Source organism: Amblyraja radiata, unplaced genomic scaffold (assembly GCF_010909765.2).
Source record: "Amblyraja radiata isolate CabotCenter1 unplaced genomic scaffold, sAmbRad1.1.pri S116, whole genome shotgun sequence".
NCBI lineage: Eukaryota > Metazoa > Chordata > Chondrichthyes > Rajiformes > Rajidae > Amblyraja > Amblyraja radiata.
In genome coordinates this window covers 1,596,100-1,616,231 of record NW_022630102.1, presented here as the reverse complement: position 1 = coordinate 1,616,231, position 20,132 = coordinate 1,596,100, and the positions used below count along the sequence as shown (strand labels likewise).

At 47.4% G+C, this 20,132-nt stretch overlaps 1 long non-coding RNA gene across 1 annotated transcript; it reads left to right on the top strand.

The window, feature by feature from the left end:
* Nucleotides 1-2,242: 2,242 nt before the first annotated feature.
* On the top strand, nucleotides 2,243-19,810 carry LOC116969159. The gene is made up of 4 exons (XR_004410653.1): nucleotides 2,243-2,254; nucleotides 7,071-7,073; nucleotides 18,871-18,878; nucleotides 19,771-19,810. It is a non-coding gene; the product is annotated as an uncharacterized LOC116969159 (long non-coding RNA).
* The last annotated feature ends 322 nt before the right edge of the window (nucleotides 19,811-20,132 follow it).

The window sequence follows — 20,132 nt, the reverse complement described above, 5'->3', positions numbered from 1 at the left end:
ACATTGCAAGAAGCTCCAGCCATCATGGTTACAGTGAAACACGTCACTATTTTTTTTATTGAGAAGAGCTGTCATCTTATGTATTGATCGCAGGTCGCTTTACCCACTCTGGTCTCAGAGCCGGTGATTCCAACCTCGGCAGCCTCCTGAATGCAGGGATGTGTGAGTTTACTGAGACCAATGTGACGATACAATTGAGTCCGGTTTAGGTTTTTAGTTCAGAGTCAATGCCGAAGGCAGACCAAACATCTTAACAGAGATTGGTCAGATACAGTGAGAAATCATGTGACATAATCACTGAACTTTATTTTAAATGAATGTACCTGCATGTTATACTGTTTAGTTTGGAGATTCAGCGCAGATGGTCCACCAACCAGCTTGCCTTATAATTCCCGTCCAATCAACAATTCGGTCTCCTCCCGTCCAATCAACCGCTGTGTCTAAGGGGGTTGCGTCCAATCACTAACCAGCTTGCCTGAAAATTCCCGTCCAATGAACAATTCGGTCTCCTCCCGTCCAATCAACCGCTGTCTCCAAGGGCATTGTGTCCGATCACAAAATGCAGTTTTATGGTAATTAGCTGCTACGGTAAAGGTTGGAAGCCAGCCGAGGTACTGACAGTCCAACGGGAGCAGGAGAGATTCACACAGTTTATAATCCATAGCACCTAGTGTATAATTTCATAATATAAACTAAATAACAGGGCTGACACACCTTGGCTGGGAACCTGGGGCCCACCAAAATTGTTCCTAATTGGGCCCCGCACATCCTAAGGCCGGCCCTGCACAGAAGGTCGTGATGGCGATAGGACATGTGTGAACACCATACTGATATTACATTAAATAAGTAGTTATACAAATATAGAGTTGTAGACAGACAACAATCCCGTCAGTGTGTTGGCAGGAAACATGTCCCTGATGTTGGGGGAGTCCAGAGCCAGAAGCCACAGTTTAAGTATAAGGGCTAAGCCATTTAGCACGGAGATGAAGAACAACTTGTTCACAGATAGAGTTGTGAGGCTGTGGATTTCACTGGCTCAGAGGGCGATGGAGGCTGGTTCTCTGGATTCTTTCAAGGTAGATAATTCTACATTCAGAACTTTCTGAGGGCAAACGTTTTTCCTCCTCTCCGTTCTAAATGCCTCACCCCTTATTCTTAAACTGTGGACCCTGGTTCTGGACTCCACAAAAATCGGCAACATGTTTCCTGCCTCAAGTATGTCCTAGCCGTTAATAATCATACATGCGTCAAATCCCTTTCATCCTTCTAAATTCCAGACTGTACAAGCCCAGCCGGTCCATTCTATCAACATATGATTGTCACGCCATCCCGGGAATTAACCTTGTAAGCCTACGCTGCATTCCCACAAGAGCAAGAATGGCCTTCCTCAAGTTTAGAGACGTAAACTGCACACAATACTCCAGCTGTGGTCTCGCTGGGATACGTGTACAACCGCAGCAGGATCTCTTTGCTCCTCTGTTCAACTCCTCTTGTTATGAAGGCCAAAATGCTATTTGCTTTCTTCGCTGCCTGCTGTACCTGCAAGCTAATATTGTGTGCCCTGGGGATGCTAACACGCCGTTGTGGTGGCTGTTTACGTCTATGTTTAATCCATGTAGTTATGTGTCGTGTTGCTTTTTATGTATGATTAATTTCACCGTATCTCGGTACATGTGAAAATATATACCATTGTTCATGAAACCCCATGATGGTTAGCATCTACACTGGTGTGTTGGTTGTGATTCAGATCATAGAGGGGGGAGATAAAGAGGGGAGAGCTAGAAGGGGGGAAGAAGTAGGGAGAGAGAGGGAGCGAGGGCAGAGAAGGAGGAGAGAGAAAGAGGGAGAGAGAGAGGGTGGGAAGGGGGAGGGAGAGAGAGGGGTTATCAAATATTAGCTTACTTTCGTGTAAATTGACTATGAAGTGGAGGGGCGAGAGGGCATCAAATACTAATTTAATTCATTGTTGTAAATGTATTATAATGAGTGGGGAGAGAGGGGCGGTAGAAGGGAAGAGAGAGGGGGTGAGAGAAAAGCGGGAGAGAGACAAGAGTATTGAGGGGGTGAGAGGGGGAGAGGCGTAGAGGGGGGAGAGAGGCCGAGTAGGAAAGGAGGGATAGGGAGGGTGGTGAGGGGGTGATAGAGGGGAGACAGGGAGGAGTGAGTGTGGGGTCTTTCAGAGTGTTTTTCAAAGCGCATCGATAAGGCTTGTTAGATTGACACGCCACTTTGTGCCTGTTCCTCTCTGAATAAAGTCAGACATAGCGTACAAGTATCGCACAATAAACCACTAACCCCCCCCCCCCCCTACACACAAGACGGCGGGTGTAATGAACGAGGTGACAGCGGCATCTACTATTGCAACGTTTAAGAAACATTTAGACCTGCAAATGGATACGGCAGGTTGAGAGGGATATGGGCCAAACACGGGCAGGTGGGACTGGGATAGAGGGGTCATAATGCATTGGAGAGGACGAGTTGGGCCGGAGATGTTATCGTGCTCCGTGGCCCCATGACACTCAGACACTATGGTACGGGACAGGGGACCACGGGGGAAGGGCACACCAGACGGTCAAGTCATTGGTGGGAGAATGGACAAACATTCTGGGGTTGGGTATACCAGACGGATCACGTTCAAGAGGCAGATCTGAACCGCGGAGGGAGATGGGACCAGTGGTCCCAGTGTGGATTTTACCGCCACTGCGATGGGCTCAGGGCGCGGGTTTATTAATGAGCCGAAACATTAAGGTGAGCGGATATTTCACCGCGCTCTTCACCTGCTTCCTGAACCTGGGCTGGGTCGCCGCATAAATAAACGTGTTCGTGCAGCAGCTGACATTCCTCAGCAAATACCCGACGTAGGCACAGATCCATACAGAATCATTCATATCATTTCCTATTCCTGTGATCTGATAATAGACGAAGAATACAATCACCGTCAGCCACAGGAGGATGAAGCTGCCGGAGATGGTGAAGAGTAGAACCACAGACCTCCTCCTGCTCTCCATCTCCGCGTCACCGCGGTTCTTCCCCTTGCTCTCACCGCTCAGCCCCTTACGGACCCGACTGGCCACTAAAATGTGCCGGACTGTCAGAGCGTTGAGCAGCAGGATTACAGCAAAACGGCGGAGCGGAGTTAAAACCATGTCGAGCCAGTCATATGCCAGCCTCCCGCGATCAGTGTAATAACTGGCCACCATGTCACAGAACCACTGGACATAGAAACATAGAAACATAGAAATTAGGTGCAGGAGTAGGTCATTCGGCCCTTCGAGCCTGCACCGCCATTCAATATGATCATGGCTGATCATCCAACTCAGTATCCCGTACCTGCCTTCTCTCCATACCCTCTGATCCCCTTAGCCACAAGGGCCACATCTAACTCCCTCTTAAATATAGCCAATGAACTGGCATCGACTACCCTCTGTGGCAGGGAGTTCCAGAGATTCACCACTCTCTGTGTGAAAAAAGTTCTTCTCATCTCGGTTTTAAAGGATGTCTCCCTTATCCTTAAGCTGTGACCCCTTGTCCTGGACTTCCCCAACATCGGGAGCAATCTTCCTGCATCTAGCCTGTCCAACCCCTTAAGAATTTTGTAAGTTTCTATAAGATCCCCTCTCAATCTCCTAAATTCTAGAGAGTATAAACCAAGTCTATCCAGTCTTTCTTCATAAGACCGTCCTGACATCCCTGGAACCAGTCTGGTGAACCTTCTCTGCACTCCCTCCATGGCAATAATGTCCTTCCTCAGATTTGGAGACCAAAACTGTACGCAATACTCCAGGTGTGGTCTCACCAAGACCCTGTACAACTGCAGTAGAACCTCCCTGCTCCTATACTCAAATCCTTTTGCTGTGAAAGCTGACATACCATTCGCTTTCTTCACTGCCTGCTGCACCTGCATGCCCACTTTCAATGACTGGTGTACCATGACACCCAGATCTCGCTGCATCTCCCCTTTTCCTAGTCGGCCACCATTTAGATAATAGTCTGCTTTCCTGTTTTTGCCACCAAAATGGATAACCTCACATTTATCCACATTACACTGCATCTGCCAAACATTTGCCCACTCACCCAGCCTATCCAAGTCACCTTGCAGTCTCCTAGCATCCTCCTCACAGCTAACACTGCCCCCCAGCTTAGTGTCATCCGCAAACTTGGAGATATTGCCTTCAATTCCCTCATCCAGATCATTAATATATATTGTAAATAGCTGGGGTCCCAGCACTGAGCCTTGCGGTACCCCACTAGTCACTGCCTGCCATTGTGAAAAGGACCCGTTTACTCCTACTCTTTGCTTCCTGTTTGACAGCCAGTTCTCTATCCACATCAATACTGAACCCCCAATGCCGTGTGCTTTAAGTTTGTAAACTAATCTCTTATGTGGGACCTTGTCGAAAGCCTTCTGGAAGTCCAGATACACCACATCCACTGGTTCCCCCCTATCCACGCTACTAGTTACATCCTCGAAAAATTCTATAAGATTCGTCAGACATGATTTACCTTTTGTAAATCCATGCTGACTTTGTCCAATGATTTCACCACTTTCCAAATGTGCTGCTATCCCATCTTTAATAACTGGCTCTAGCATTTTCCCCACTACCGATGTTAGACTAACTGGTCTGTAATTCCCCGTTTTCTCTCTCCCTCCCTTCTTAAAAAGTGGGGTTACGTTTGCTACCCGCCAATCCTCAGGAACTACTCCAGAATCTAAAGAGTTTTGAAAGATTATTACTAATGCATCCACTATTTCTGGAGCTACTTCCTTAAGTACTCTGGGATGCAGCCTGTCTGGCCCTGGGGATTTATCGGCCTTTAATCCATTTAATTTACCCAACACCACTTCCCGGCTAACCTGGATTTCACTCAATTCCTCCAACTCCTTTGACCCGCGGTCCCCTGCTATTTCCGGCAGATTATTTATGTCTTCCTTAGTGAAGACGGAACCAAAGTAGTTATTCAATTGGTCCGCCATATCCTTGTTCCCCATGATCAACTCACCTGTTTCTGACTGCAAGGGACCTACATTTGTTTTAACTAATCTTTTTCTTTTCACATATCTATAAAAACTTTTGCAGTCAGTTTTTATGTTGCCTGCCAGTTTTCTTTCATAATCTATTTTTCCTTTCCTAATTAAGCCCGTTGTCCTCCTCTGCTGGTCTCTGAATTTCTGCCAGTCCTCCGGTATGCTGCTTTTTCTGGCTAATTTGTACGCATCATCCTTCGCTTTGATACTATCCCTGATTTCCCTTGTTATCCACGGATGCACTACCTTCCCTGATTTATTCTTTTGCCAAACTGGGATGAATAATGTTTGTAGTTCATCCATGCAGTCTTTAAATGTCTTCCATTGCATATCCAACATCCGACATTGTCGATGATTGTCCGGGGTTTCTGTGTGAAGTAGCGGGGAACGTTTTTAAGACAGAACTGAACGCCGGCTGTTGCGAGAACCGCAGCCGCAGTTTTCCCGCTGCAGTATTTAGTTTTCAGCTTCTGGTAACAAATAGCGACGAACCGATCAAAGGTGAAAGTGACGGTGAACCGCACAAAACAGTCTGTAGCAGCAAATGCCAGTACATCGATAACGCTGCACACAGGGGTGATGGACAGGAAACTCCATCTAAAGTAATGATATATGATCTGTTACAAAATGACCTCGGTGATCAGGCTCAGTAGATCGGCCGCTGCGAAAGCCACCAGTAGCGAGTGGTGCAGGTGAAGAGGCCGCATTTTCCCCGGGACAGGATCACAATCGCCACTCAATTCACTGCGGAAAGAGAAGGGAACGGACACTGGGCATTTACTGAACACATTCTCCGGGGCTGAACACCGGCTCGACTTTCAGCTAAAGATCAGGAGTGTTGAGTCGGTGCGCGGCTGCAAGTTTAACAATGTCAGACCCGGCTCCGTCTGTGCCCGACCTGCCTGCTTCAGGGGAGAAGAGATAAGGCGACGGGCGGGGAGGTAACGAGCAGCCACCCGCTCCAATAGAGGCAATGGTCCTTTCTATATTTAACCCTGCTCACTGTCTCTGATGGGGCCGGTTTCACAGACTTAACCGTGACCGGTCGCGTTTTACCAGGGCTCTGGGAACTCGGCATCTGATAGGGACGAGGAGGCTTCCAGAGGGAAGGCAAGGACAACTTAGAATCCGGCAGCAGAGAGGCTTCGTTAATGGATGCATTCCACAGTGAGTTCAGTTCAGTAACAACACACGTCGGTAGATCTGCGGCCACTGGTCCAAGAAATGGATCCAAGTATTGACCAGCAAGCGGTGGGATCCGAATGTGACCGTCTCAACAGTGAGACGTGTCCACGCGAGCGGGTGTTCACTCTGATAAATAACTCAGACACAGTGAACTTCACAATGTAAACCCTTCCCAGTCACGCCGGCCTGGAGAGCTGCCTGTCCCGAGCACTGGGACAACTGTGGTCCCACTGAAGGCACGAACAACATTCTAGTCGGCCCCGGCAGGTTAGTTGCAGCTGGGTTAGTTGCAGCTGTCTGAAATTCAGAAAAATCACATCGTTAGTACAATTTAAAAAAATCACTCAGAGGATTGATACGCTTCACATATTCTTGTACAACGGAGAATAGTACAACGGATAATTCTTGCACAACGGGGGGAGAGGGGCTTTGTGGGGGAACACATATATTTCATTTTGTTTTCATTTCTTCACATAATCACGCATTTGCCCCTAATGTACATAGAAACATGGAAAATAGGTGCAGGAGCCCATTCGGCCCTTCGTGCTTGCACCGCCATTCAATATGATCATGGCTGATCATCCAACTCAGTATCCTGTACCTGCCTTCTCTCCATACCCCCTGATCCCTTTAGCCACAAGGGCCACATCTAACTCCCTCTTAAATATAGCTGATGAACTGGCCTCAACTACCTTCTGTGGCAGAGAATTCCAGAGATTCACCACTCTCTGTGTGAAAAACGTTTTCCTCATCTCGGTCCTAAAAGATTCCCCCTTATCCTTAAACTGTGACCCCTTGTTCTGGACTTCGCCAACATCGGAAACAATCTTCCTTCATCTAGCCTGTCCAACCCCTTAAGAATGTTGTAAGTTTCTATAAGATCCCCCCTCAATCTTCGAAATTCTAGTCAACCGAGTCTATCCAGTCTTTCTTCATATGAAAGTCCTGACATCCCAGGAATCAGTCTGGTGAACCTTCTCTGTACTCCCTCTATGGCAAGAATGTATTTCCTCAGATTAGGAGACCAAAACTGTACGCAATACTCCAGGTGTGGTCTTACCAAGACCATGTACAACTGCAGTAGAACCTCCCTGCTCCTATACTCAAATCCTTTTGCTATGAATGCTAACATACCATTCGCCTTCTTCACTGCCTGCTGCACCTGCATGCGTACCTTTAATTTCTGGTGTACCATGACACCCAGGTCTCGTTGCATCTCCCCCTTTCCTAATCGGCCTCCATTCAGATAATAGTCCACGTTCCTGTTTTTGCCACCAAAGTGGATAACCTCACATGTATCCACATTATACTGCATCTGCCACTTACCCAACCCATCCAAGTCACCTTGCAGCCTCCTAGCATCCTCCTCACAGCTAACACTGCCCCCCCCCCCCCAGCTTCGTGTCATCCGCAAACTTGGAGATGTTGCATTCAATTCCCTCGTCCAAATCATTAATATATATCGTAAATAGCTGGGGTCCCAGCACTGAGCCTTGCGGTACCCCACTAGTCACTGCCTGCCATTGTGAAAAGGACCCGTTTACTCCTACTCTTTGCTTCCTGTCTGCCAGCCAGTTCTCTATCCACATCAATACTGAACCCCCAATACCGTGTGCTTTCAGTTTGTATTCTAATCTCTTATGTGGGACCTTGTCGAAAGCCTTCCGAAAGTCCAGATATAACACATCCACTGGTTCTCCCTTATCCATTCTACTAGTTACATCCTCGAAAAATTCTATAAGATTCGTCAGACATGTTTTAACTTTCATAAATCCATGCTGAATTTGTCCAATGATTTCACCACTTTCCAAATGTGCTGCTATCCCATCTTTAATAGCTGAGTTTAGCAGTCTCCCCACTACCGACGTTAGACTAACTGGCCTGTAATTCCCCGTTTTCTCTCTCCCTCCCTTTTTAAAAAGTTGGGTTACATTAGCTACCCTCCAATCCTCAGGAACTACTCCAGAATCTAAAGAGTTTTGAAAAATTATCACTAACGCATCCACTATTTCTGGGGCTACTTCGATAAGTACTCTGGGATGCAGCCTATCTGGCCCTGGGGATTTCTCGGCCTTTAATCCATTCAATTGACCTAACACCACTTCCCGGCTAACCTGGATTTCACTCAGTTCCTCCATCTCATTTGACCCCCGGTCCCCTGCTATTTCCGGCAGATTATTTATGTCTTCCTTAGTGAAGACAGAACCAAAGTAGTTATTCAATTGGTCTGCCATGTCCTTGTTCCCCATGATCAATTCACCTGTTTCTGACTGCAAGGGACCTACATTTGTTTTAACTAATCGTTTTCTATTCACATATCTATAAAAGCTTTTGCAGTCAGTTTTTTATGTTCCCTGCCAGTTTTCTTTCATAATCTATTTCCCCTTTCCTAATTAAGCCCTTTGTCCTCCTTTGCTGGTCTCTGAATTTCTCCCAGTCCTCTGGTAGTCTGCCTTTTCTGGCTAATTTGTACGCATCATCTTTTGTTTTGATACTATCCCTGATTTCCCTTGTTATTCACGGATGCACTACCTTCCCTGAATTATTTTTTTGCCAAACTGGGATGAACAATTGTTGTCGGGCATCCATGCAGTTTTCGGGCATTCCATTGCATATCCACCGTCAACCATATTATGGTCACTCTTGCCCAAGGGGCACGCACAACAAGACTGCTAACTAACCCTTCCTAATTACTCAATACCCAATCTAGAATAGCCTGCTCTCTCGTTGGTTCCTTTACATGTTGGTTTAGAAACCTTTCCCGCATACATTCCAAGAAATCCACTTCTTCAGCACCCTTGCCAATTTCATTCACCCAATCTATATGTAGATTGAAGTCACCCATTATAACTGTTTTACCTTTGTTGCACGCATTTCTAATTTCCTGTTTGATGCCATCCCCAACTCCACTACTACTGTTAGGTGGCCTGAACACAACTCCCACTAGAGTTTTCTGCCCCTTAGTGTTTCGCAGCTCTACCCATATCGATTCCACATCCTCCAAGCTAATGTCCTTCCTTTCTATTGCGTTAATCTGCTCTCTAACCAGCAATCCTACCCCACCTCCTTTCCCTTTCTGTCTATCCCTCCTGAATATTGAATATCCCTGGATGTTCAGCTCCCAGCCTTGGCCACCCTAGAGCCATGTCTCCGTGATCCCCACTATATCATAGTCATTAATAGCTATCTGCACATTCAACTCATCCACCTTATTACGAATTCTCCTTGCATTGAGACACAAAGCCTTCAAGTGTGTTTTTACAACGCTCTTACCCCTTATACTATTATGTTGAAATGTGGTCCTTTTTGATTTTTGCCCTGGATGTGTCTGCCTGCCACATTTCACCTTGCTACCTATTGCTTCTACCCTCATTTTACTCCCCTCTGTCTCTACGCTCACACATTTAAGAAACCCTTTCCCTTTAACTCCATCCTCAACTATACCATTCGACACCCCACCCCCCTTATTCAGTTTAAAACCAACCGTGTAGCAGTGGCAAACCTGCCTGCCAGAATGCTGGTCCCCCTCCTGTTAAGATGCAATCCGTCCCTTTTGTACAGTTCCCCCTTACCCCAAAACAGATCCCAGAGATCTAAGAATCTAAATCCCTGGTACATCTAAATTACCTTCGGATTTATCGGAATGTCACCAGTCATTGCCAACTTCTTCACTCCACTTGTCCCGGCAGTCATTTATGGTCTTCTTCTCTTCTACAGCGAATGATGTGTGTTTGTCGCAAACATTATGGAGGGCACTCTATGTAGATAAGTGTGAGGTTATTCAGTTTGGAGGCAATAACAGGGAGTCAGATAATTATCTGAATGATGTCAGATTAGAAGGGGGGGGGGGCGCAATGGGACCTGGGTGTGCTTGTACATCAGTCACTGAAAGTAAGCATGCAAGTACAACAGGCAATGAAGAAAGCCAATGGTGGGTCTAATGTTGGCCTTCATTGCGAGAACATTTTTAAGTTTAGGAGCAAGGAGGTCCTATTGCAGTTATACAGGGCCCTGGTGAGACCAGGGGTATTGTTTGCAATTTTGGCGTAGGTTCACCGGGTTAATTCCCAGGATGACAGGGCGCCATCCTGATGTATGATGAAAGAATGGGTCGACTGGGCTTGTATTTACTTGAATTTAGATAGAGAGGGGATCTTATAGAAATCTAAAATTCATAGAGGAGTGGACAGGTAGATGCAGGAAATGATTCGTAATTTTGGGGGAGTCCAGAACCAGGGGTCACAGTTTAAGAATAAGGGGTATGCCGTTTAGGGCTGATATGAGCGAAAAAATTCACAGAGTTGTGAATCTGTGGAATTCTCTACCACAGAAGGCAGCGGAGTACAATTCACTGGTTGTTTTCAAGAGAGAGTTAAATTTAGCATCTCGGGGCTAAAGGAGTCAAGGGATGTGGGGAAAAAGCAGGAATGGGGTACTGATTTTGGATGATCAGTCATAATGGCTCGAAGGGCCGAATGGCCTATCCCTGCATTCGTTAATTTCTGCAGGTATTACTCGCCTCTGTTCTACTCTGTGACCAACCTTAAATGGGTCGAACCAGGTTAGAAACATAGAAAATAGGTGCAGGAGTAGGCCATTCGGCCCTTCCAACCTGCACCGCCATTCAATATGATCATGGCTGATCTTCCAACTCAGTAGCATGTACCTGCCTTCTCTCCATATCCCCTGATCCCTATAGCCACAAGGGCCACATCTAACTCCCTCTTTAATATAGCCAATGAACTGGCCTCAACTACCTTATGTGGCAGCGAATTCCACAGATTCACCACTCTCTGTGTGAAAAAATGTTTTTCTCATCTCGGTCCTAAAAGATTTCCCCCTTATCCTTAAACTGTTATCCCTTTTTCTGGACGTCCCCAATATCGGGAACAATCTTCCTGCATCTAGCCTGTCCAACCACTTAAGAATGTTGTAAGTTTCTGTAAGATCACCCCTCACTCTTCTTAATTCTAGCGAGTACAAGCCGAGTCTATCCAGTATTTCTTAATATGAAAGTCCTGACATCCCAGGAATCAGTCTGGTGAACCTTCTCTGTACTCCCTCTACGGCATGAATGTCTTTCCTCAGATTAGGAGACCAAAACTGTACGCAATACTCCAGGTTTTGTCTCACCAAGACCCTGTACGACTACAGTAGAACCTCCCTGCTCCTATAATCAAATCCTTTTGCTATGAATGGTAACATGCTTTCTTCACTGCCTGCTGCACCTGCATCCCTACTTTTAATGACTGGTGTAGCATGACGGATCCCGGTTTTTGTTACGGCCAGCGCTTCACCGTCCCAAATACACGTTGATCCTAAGCATTTTATGCTTTAATGCTCCCAACTATGCAGATATATAACTTCGTGCAAGCACATGACCTCAATAACACTCTGCTAGGCCCTTCAATGTTATAAGTGGTTTGGCCTGGCCATTTTTAAGCCATTCCTGATCTAATCCTTGTTTTTCATTATCTATATTGAAATAACAAAGTTGTGGTCACGATTTCAGAACTGTCACTACACGAAGGCCCGGATCAGCTATTTCACTCAAAATACAGCAAAATAATTGGCCTTACCTCTTTGTCTTTACATAATATGTGAAAACACGCTCAGCAATTGCGCTCCTTCGATGCTCTTAACTGTAAAGCGCCTTGAGTATTAGAAAGGCGCTATATAAATCCCATCCATTATTATTATTATTATTAATACAATACAATACAAATTTATTGTCATTTGAGCCTCAGTGAGACTCAAACGAAACAACACTAAAGCTATGAACGTTTTATTTGAGAAACTGAAATAGCCATATGCGAAAACAATATTATATTAATGAAATCTCTCTGCTGCTTGCACGCACACTATTCATTTATCTCATGGGAACCGATTAGAGGCTTGTGATACAATTACAGCCTCGTGAAGACATACATGTTACTCTAGCTGGATCTATACATCTGAAGCGCCTTCCTATATGTATTTCACAATATTGAAATAAGACATTCAGTTATGAACAGTGTTCCCCCATTTGCTCTCCCATTTTAAATCTGTTAAAAGCGCCGCTTTCAGCAAGCCAGTCACTATTAAGCGCGTGTTAAATGTTCCTATTAACATCGTATTAACGCGATGTGTCACCAATTGCCTTTTGACCTTCAAGTTTTAGAGAAGGTATTGAAGGAGAATTTCTTAAAGCTGTCTGATTCGGATGCCATTACCATTCGAACTAATTGGATGTATTGGTGGATGGGAGAGATTCAAACGGGTCGAACGGGTTTCCTGGCTGCGTTGCATGTAATTCCATCATTCACGGTCACACATGTTATTTAGTACTTTCCCCCCCAATTTCTCTCTCTCTCTTCCCCCTCTAAAGTTGGTTCTTCTGTTTGCTTCAGTTTTATTTGCTTTGGTGTTATTGATCACATTGTAGCTTTTGAAAGATTCAAGCGAGTATCAGACCTGTTCTAGGGATTGAATCGGCCCGTTCGCGGGGCGTTTCGTCGCCTGGCGCGGTTTAAGATCAAACTGCTGTGTCGAGACTATCGAGGGTCCAGATGTTGAAGCTGCCGCCGGCGGATTTTAAGCCGCGCCGGGCGATGAAGGGCCCCACAAATGGGCCGATTCAAGTCCCACGTTTCTGGCCGGACGAAGCTGCTGTTGCTGTAATTCGGAATCGGTCACCAACCAGGTCAGCTCTCGATGTTACCGTCCACAGGACCCCACGGCCGAAGCCTCGCGTGTGTGTGTCTGCGTGCGTGCGCGCGGGGCCACCAAGAAATCACGGCCCAAAATGGTGTCCCCATGCAGTAAGAGAATAGATTACATGGTAACGGACACGGTGCTGTCCGTCAAAGAACGAGGCAGGACGCGAGATTATTTATCTATAGACTTATAAAACTATCATCTTGTCCTCTTCCGGTTTGCGTTGTTTTCAATTTTGCGCAAAAAATGGGACCCGATAGCGCTACGAATTTTCGCCACCTTACTCGCTATTCTCCTGAGCTGTAAGTGCATCAAGTATTGTTCCAATCGGTGAGATATTAGAAACGTTTAAGGTCTATTATTCACCGGGATGTCGACGCCCCTTCCGGCACCCTTTGAGAAACACCGGCGGCGAGAAAAAAAGCTGAAGAAGCGGGGTGAGCAGAGCGTGGGGCTGGGGCTGTGTTCGCGAGCGGGGGCTGTGTTCGCTGGCGTTGGCGACCACCACGACGAGCCGGTTGCCGATGTTTGCAGCCAGGGCTGGGAGCCGCAGAGTGCGACAGGCGCCGGAGACGAGAGCCGCTGAGTGAGTCCGAAGACGGATTCTGGTGAGTAATTACGGAGCCGAGTATTGGAGCCAGTGAGCGCGGTCGGAGCCGGAGCCGTGAGCCTCAACCCACAAAACCCGCTGACCCTTTCTCACCCATTCTCACTCGCCCAACCCCACCCCCCACACACCCTCCCCCCCACACACACACCCTTGCCCACACACCGCCCCCTCCCCCACACCCCCACCCCATTCCCCACACACCGCCCATCCCCAACAAACCCAACTTCCCCCACAACCCCCCTGCCTCACACATCACCGGTCCCCACAACCGCCCCCCCCCCCTTCTACCTCAAACACCCCACCCCACACACTCCCCTCCACCACACCGTCAAAGTCAAATGTGGGTCCCTTGAAGGCAGACAGTTGTGAAATTATTATGGGCAACAAGGAAATGGCAGAAGAGTTTAATAGGTACTTCGTATCTGTATTCACTAAGGAAGACACAAACAATCGCCCAGATGTACTGGAGGACAGAGGATCTAAGGGGCTAGAGGAACTGAAATAAATTTTCATTAAGCGATAAATAGTATTGTGTAGGTTAATGGGACTGAAAGATTATAAATTCCTTGGACCCGATGGTCTGCATCCCAGGGTCCTCAGGGAGGTGGCTCTAGAAACAGTGGATGCATTGGTGATCATCTTCCAATGTTCAATAGATTCAGGATCAGTTCCTGTGGATTGGAGGATAGCTAATGTTATCCCACTTTTCAAGAATTGAGCGAGAGAGAAAACGGGGAATTACAGACCAGTTAGCCTGACTTCGGTGATGGGAAAGATGCTGAGTCAATTATTAAAGAGGTAATAATGGGGCATTTGGATAGCAGTAAAATGATTAGTCCAAGTCAACATGGATTTATGAAAGGGAAATCATGCTTGACTAATCTTCTGGATTTTTTTGAGGATGTGACAAGTAAAATGGATGAAGGGGTGCCAGTGCGTGTAGTGTATCGAGACTTTCAGAAAGCCTTTGATAAGGTCCCGCACGGGAGACTTGTGACTAATATTAGAGCACATGGTATTGGGGGTAGGGTGTTGACATGGATAGAAAATCGGTTGGCAGACCGGAAGCAAAGTGTAGGAGTGAATGTGTCCTTTTCATAATGGCAGGCAGTGGCGAGTGGTATGGCGCAAGGCTCCGTGTTGGGGCCGCAACTGTTCACCATATATATTAATGATTTGGAAGAGGGAATTAGGAGCAACACTAGCGGGTTTGTGGATGACACAACGCCTGGGTGGTAGTGTGAGCTGTGAAGAGGATGTTAGGAGGTTGCAGGGTGACCTGGACAGGTTGAGTGAGTGGGCAGATGCGTGGCAGATGCAGTATAATATAGATAAATGTGAGGTCATCCACTTTCGTGGCAAAAAAAATGGGACAGATTATTAACTCAATGGGGTTAGGTTAGGTAAGGGGGAGGTACTGCGAGACCTAGGTGTCCTTGTACACCGGTCACTGAAATTTTGCGTGTAGGTACAGCAGGCAGTGAAGAAAGCTAATGGGATGTTGGCCTTCATAACAAGAGGATTTCAGTATAGTAGTAAAGTGGTTATTCTGCAGTTGTATAGGGTTCTGTTGAGACCACATCTGGAGTATTGTGTACAGTTTTGGTCACCTAATTTGAGGAAGGACATCCTTGTGATTGAGGCAGAGCAGCGTAGGTTCACGAGATTGATCCCTGGGATGGCGGGACTGTCATATGAGGAAAGATTGAAAAGACTAGGCTTGTATTCACTGGAGTTTGGAAGTATGAGCGGATATCTTATAGAAACATATAAAATTATAAAAGATGCAGTGAAGCGTAGGTTCACGAGATTGATCCATGCGGCGAGAGGGCATCAAATATTAATTTAGTTAATTTTTGTAAATGTTTTATAATAACGTGGGGAGAGTTGGGGGGGGGGGGGTTTAGCTTTTAGTTTAACTTAGTTTAATTTATTTAGTCAAAGACGAAGAGAGAGAGTTGCGGTGAGCGGAATAGAGAGAGAGAGAGCGGGGAGTGAAAGAGGGGAGCGAGTGCATCAAATATTAGATTAATTTCCGCGTTGTATCTCTAAACTCAACTAGTGTGTGAACGGGCAATCGCTAGTCGGCACATACTCGGTGGGCCGAAGGGCCTCTTTCTGCGCTCTATCTCAAGTAAAATGGGATGCAGGGAGAGGAGGGCGAATGTTTGAGGTCTGTTTCACTTTTACCTCCTCAGCGGAGGGGAGAAAATCACGAGAGAAAGAGGGAGGGGACAGAGAGAGGCGGGTGAGAGCGAGGAGACCGAGAGAGGGGAGAGAGATGGGAAGAGAGAGCGAGGGGGTTAGAGAGGGAGAGGTGAGAGAGAAGGGGGATGGAGACACAGAAAGGGAGAGGGCAAAGAGACGGTGGAGAAAGGGGGGGGGAGATGGAGGGAGGGGACAGTGAGATAGAGAGGGGAGAGGGGGAGAGAGCGGGGGTAAAGAAAGCGTGGAGAGAGAAAAGCGGGAGAGAGACACGGGGGTAGAGGGGGAGAGGGGGTGATAGAGGGTAGGAAGTGAGTGTGGGGTCTTTCAGAGTGTTTGTCAAAGTGCATCGATGTTGGTGCGTTGATGTGGACAAGCTTTTCCCTTTGAGAATAGGGAAGATTCAAACAAGAGGACATGACTTCAGAATTATGGGACATAAGTTTAGGGGTAACATGAGGGGGACTTCTTTACTCAGAGATGGTAGCGGTGTGGAATGAGCTTCCAGTGGAAGTGGTGGAGGCAGTCTCGATGGTATCATTTTAAAATAAATTGGATAGGCATATAGATGAGAAGGGAATGGAGGGTTATGGTATGAGTGCTGGCAGGTGGGACTAAGGGAAAATAATTGTTCGGCACGGACTTGTAGGGCCGAGATGGCCTGTTTCCGTGCTGTAATTGTTATATGGTTATATGGTTATAAGGCTTTATTAAACCGACTTGTTTGATTGACATGACAATTTGTGACTGTTCCTCTATGAGTAAAGTCAGACATAGCGTGCAAGTATCGCACAATAGTCCACTAACCCCCCCCCCCCCCCCCCCCCACACACACACACACACACACAATATGGTGGGTGTAATGAACAAGGTGACAGCGGCATCTACAATTGCAACGTTTAAGAAACATTTAGACCTGTAAATGGATAGGGCAGATTGAGAGGGATATGGGCCAAACACGGGCAGGTGGACTGGGATAGAAGGGTCATATTGCATTGGAGACTTCTATCCCAGTCCCATCTGCCCGTGTTTGGCCGATATCCCTCTCAACCTGCCCTATCCATTTACAGGGCCGGAGATGTTACCGTGCTCCATGGCCCCATGACTCTCAGACACTATGGTTTGGGACCAGGGACCCCGGGGGAAGTGCACACCAGACAGAATACTCGCTAGAATTTAGAACATTGGGGGGGGGGGGGGGGGATATTAAGGGTTTGGACAGGCTAGATGCAGGAAGATTATTCCCGATGTTGGGGAAGTCCAGAACAAGGGGTCACAGTTTAAGCATAAGTGGAATGTCTTTTGGGACCGAGATGAGAAAATCATTTTTTACAGAGAGAGTGGTGAATCTGTGGAATTCTCTGCCACAGAAGGTAGTTGAGGCCAGAGGGAGTGAGATGCGGCCCTTGTGGCTAAAGGGATCAGGGGGAATGGAGAGAAGACAGGTACAGGATACTGAGTTGGATGATCAGCCATGATCATATGGAATGGCGGTGCAGGTTCGAAGGGCCGAATGGCCTACTCCTGCACCTATTTTCTATGTGTCTATGTGTCTATGACAGAACGATCACAAGAGGCGGATTGGACAATCATTCTGGCGATGGGTTATACATGACGGAACGCGTTCAAGAGGCAGGTCTGAACCGCGGAGGGAGATGGGACCAGTGGTCCCAAGGCGGGGTTTAGTCCAGACTGTTTCCCGCTGCGGAGGGGGGCGGGGTGATTGGACCCAGGGCGGCGTTTAGACTTTCAGCTAAAGATCAGGAGTGTTGGAGTCAGTGCGCGGCTGCAAGTTTAACAATGTCAGACCCGGCTCCGACTGTGCCCGACCTGCCTGCTTCAGGGGAGAAGAGATAAGGAGACGGTCTGGGTAAAGGGCAGGGAGGGAACGAGCAGCCACCCGCTACCATAGTCGGAATGGTCCTTTCTATATTTAACCCTGCTCACAGTCTCTGATGGGGCCGGTTTCACAGACTTAACCGTGACCGGCCGTGTTTAACCAGGTCTCTGGGAACACGGCATCTGATGGGGACGAGGAGGGTTCCAGAGGGATGGCAGGGGCAACTTAGAATCCGGCAGCAGAGTGACTCCGTTAATGGATTCATTCCACAGTGAGTTCAGTTCGGTAACAACACACACACATCGGTAGCTCCGCGGCCACTGGTCCAGGAGATCGATCCAATTATTGACCAACAGGCGTTGGAATCCGACTGTGACGGACTCCACAATGAGACGTGTCCACGGGATCGGGTGATCACTCTGATCAATAACTCAGACACAGTGAACTTCACTATGTAAACCCCCCCAGTCACACCGGCCCGGTGAGCTGCCTGTCCCGAGCACTGGGACAACTCTGGGCAAGTTCCACTGAAGGCACGAACAACATCGGATTCCCTGCAATCCACTTCACTCAGCAAGGCAATCCCAAATTCCAGGAACCCTCTCTGGGCTTCTGATGCCCAGTTTGAAGGTAGACTGGGGGACCTTTGTCCACAGGGAAAGGAATTTTCAACTGTTCACCTCTGACAGAAATGCCCAATCCAAACATTCTAGTGGGTCCCGGCAGTGGGAGAAAAATAGGGTTAGTTTCAGCTGTCTGAAAATATGAAAAATCACAGCGTTAATTCAAAAATTTTTCACTGAAAGGATTGATAAACTTCTCATATTCTTGTACAACGATCATCAGTTGGGAATCGTGTAACATGCTCAGAATCAGGTCAACATCGGTTAACACACGGAGTTATAAAACTTGAATTGTTCTGCTCACTTACCAGGGACTCCAACGGCCGCAATGATCACGTACAAAATTTTCTCTGCCCTGACATATTCATAAACATGTCCCCCCATTTTCTCTGCCCAGCAACGTGTCCCCGTGAGCTACCGGCAGTCTCTCGGAATTAAATGCGGGGGCAGAACATTCCTGGAGATTTTATACCTTGTTCCATCTCCACCGGGACTGTAAAGTTTCAATAGAGTTTTAAAATAGAGGGTTTGAAATTATTCGCAAACAGATGCCATCAGCCATGTGAAATTCCCGCTGGGACTGGTTGTGAATAATTCAGGGAATTGTTTGAGAAACTGCAAAGACTGGGAATTGTGGCGATATTGAGGGATGGAAATTGGGAGCGGCGGCATTGTTCCAGCAAAGGGAATATTGTTTCAAACTCCATCAGGTCCAACTCTCCACCTCATGTTGTATGTCGTATTCGCTGCAATCCACTTCACTCAGCAAGGCAATCCCAAATTCCAGGAACCCTCTCTGGGCCTCTGGTGCCCAGTTTGAATGTAGACTGGGGGACCTTTGTCCACAGGGAAAGGAATTTTCAACAGTTCACCTCTGACTAAACTGCCCAATCCAAACTGCTTCACCACACGATGTGATCGCGACTCCTCTGGTTGTAACCTCAACCCAACGCTACCGGCGACCCCGGTAACCATACACTCCTTGTTTGCCTGGAATGGATCTGACTTTGCCCTGGGACGATAACATTCTCTGCCTTCATCACCGCTGGGGAGAAACGACCCCAAAACACACAAGACTCAGAAAACAGAAACGTTGCCGCCTCAGAATTGTCCTGAACCTAAATAAAACAGCAAATTATGCCGCACATCACCCACCTCCCTTTCTCTCTCCCTGCATCCTTATTGCTGTGCTCTCTCTGAACTGCTACTCTCTCTCCCACCCTCTCTATTCACACTCTCCGTTCCACCCTATCTCTGTCAAACTCTCTCCCCTTAACCCACCCTCCCATCTCACTCTCACTGCCTCTCCCTCCGTTTCTCTGTATATCTCTGACACTTCCCTCTCTCCCTTGTGCCAACCCACTCGCTCGGAACTCCCTTCTCTCTTCGTATTCCCACCCTCCCTTTGATTGTTCACCATCTCTTCCCCTTTCTTCTTCTCAGCTATCACTCCCTTTCATCTTTATACTCCTTATCTGTCTCTCTCCTTTTTCCCCAACTCACCTCCTGCTCGCCATCACATCTATCACCAATCCATTTCTCGCGAGGAGCGATTAAAATGGTTAGCCACCGTGGGATGTAAAAGTGAAGCAGGGAGAGGAGAGCGAGAGTTTCGGCCCTATTTCAAGGCCCTGCTCCCATCGGAGGACGAGAAAATGGCCGTTTACCCTCACTGTATCCACGAAAAATCACCACGCCACCCCCCTTAACCAGAGTATACATGATGGTCATCATCTACACTGATGGTGGTGTTTCAGATCAGAGAGACGGGGAGAGGGAGAGAGGAGAGAGGGGGCGAGAGGGGGGGGGGGGGGGGGGGGGCGGGCACAGAGATAAGCGGAGATAGAGAACAAGAGAGAGAGAGGTAGAGAGAGAACGGGTGGGTGGGAGATTGCAACCTTCACGTGGTCCGCCCCGTTTCGACGAATGCAATCAACCCGGCGAGTA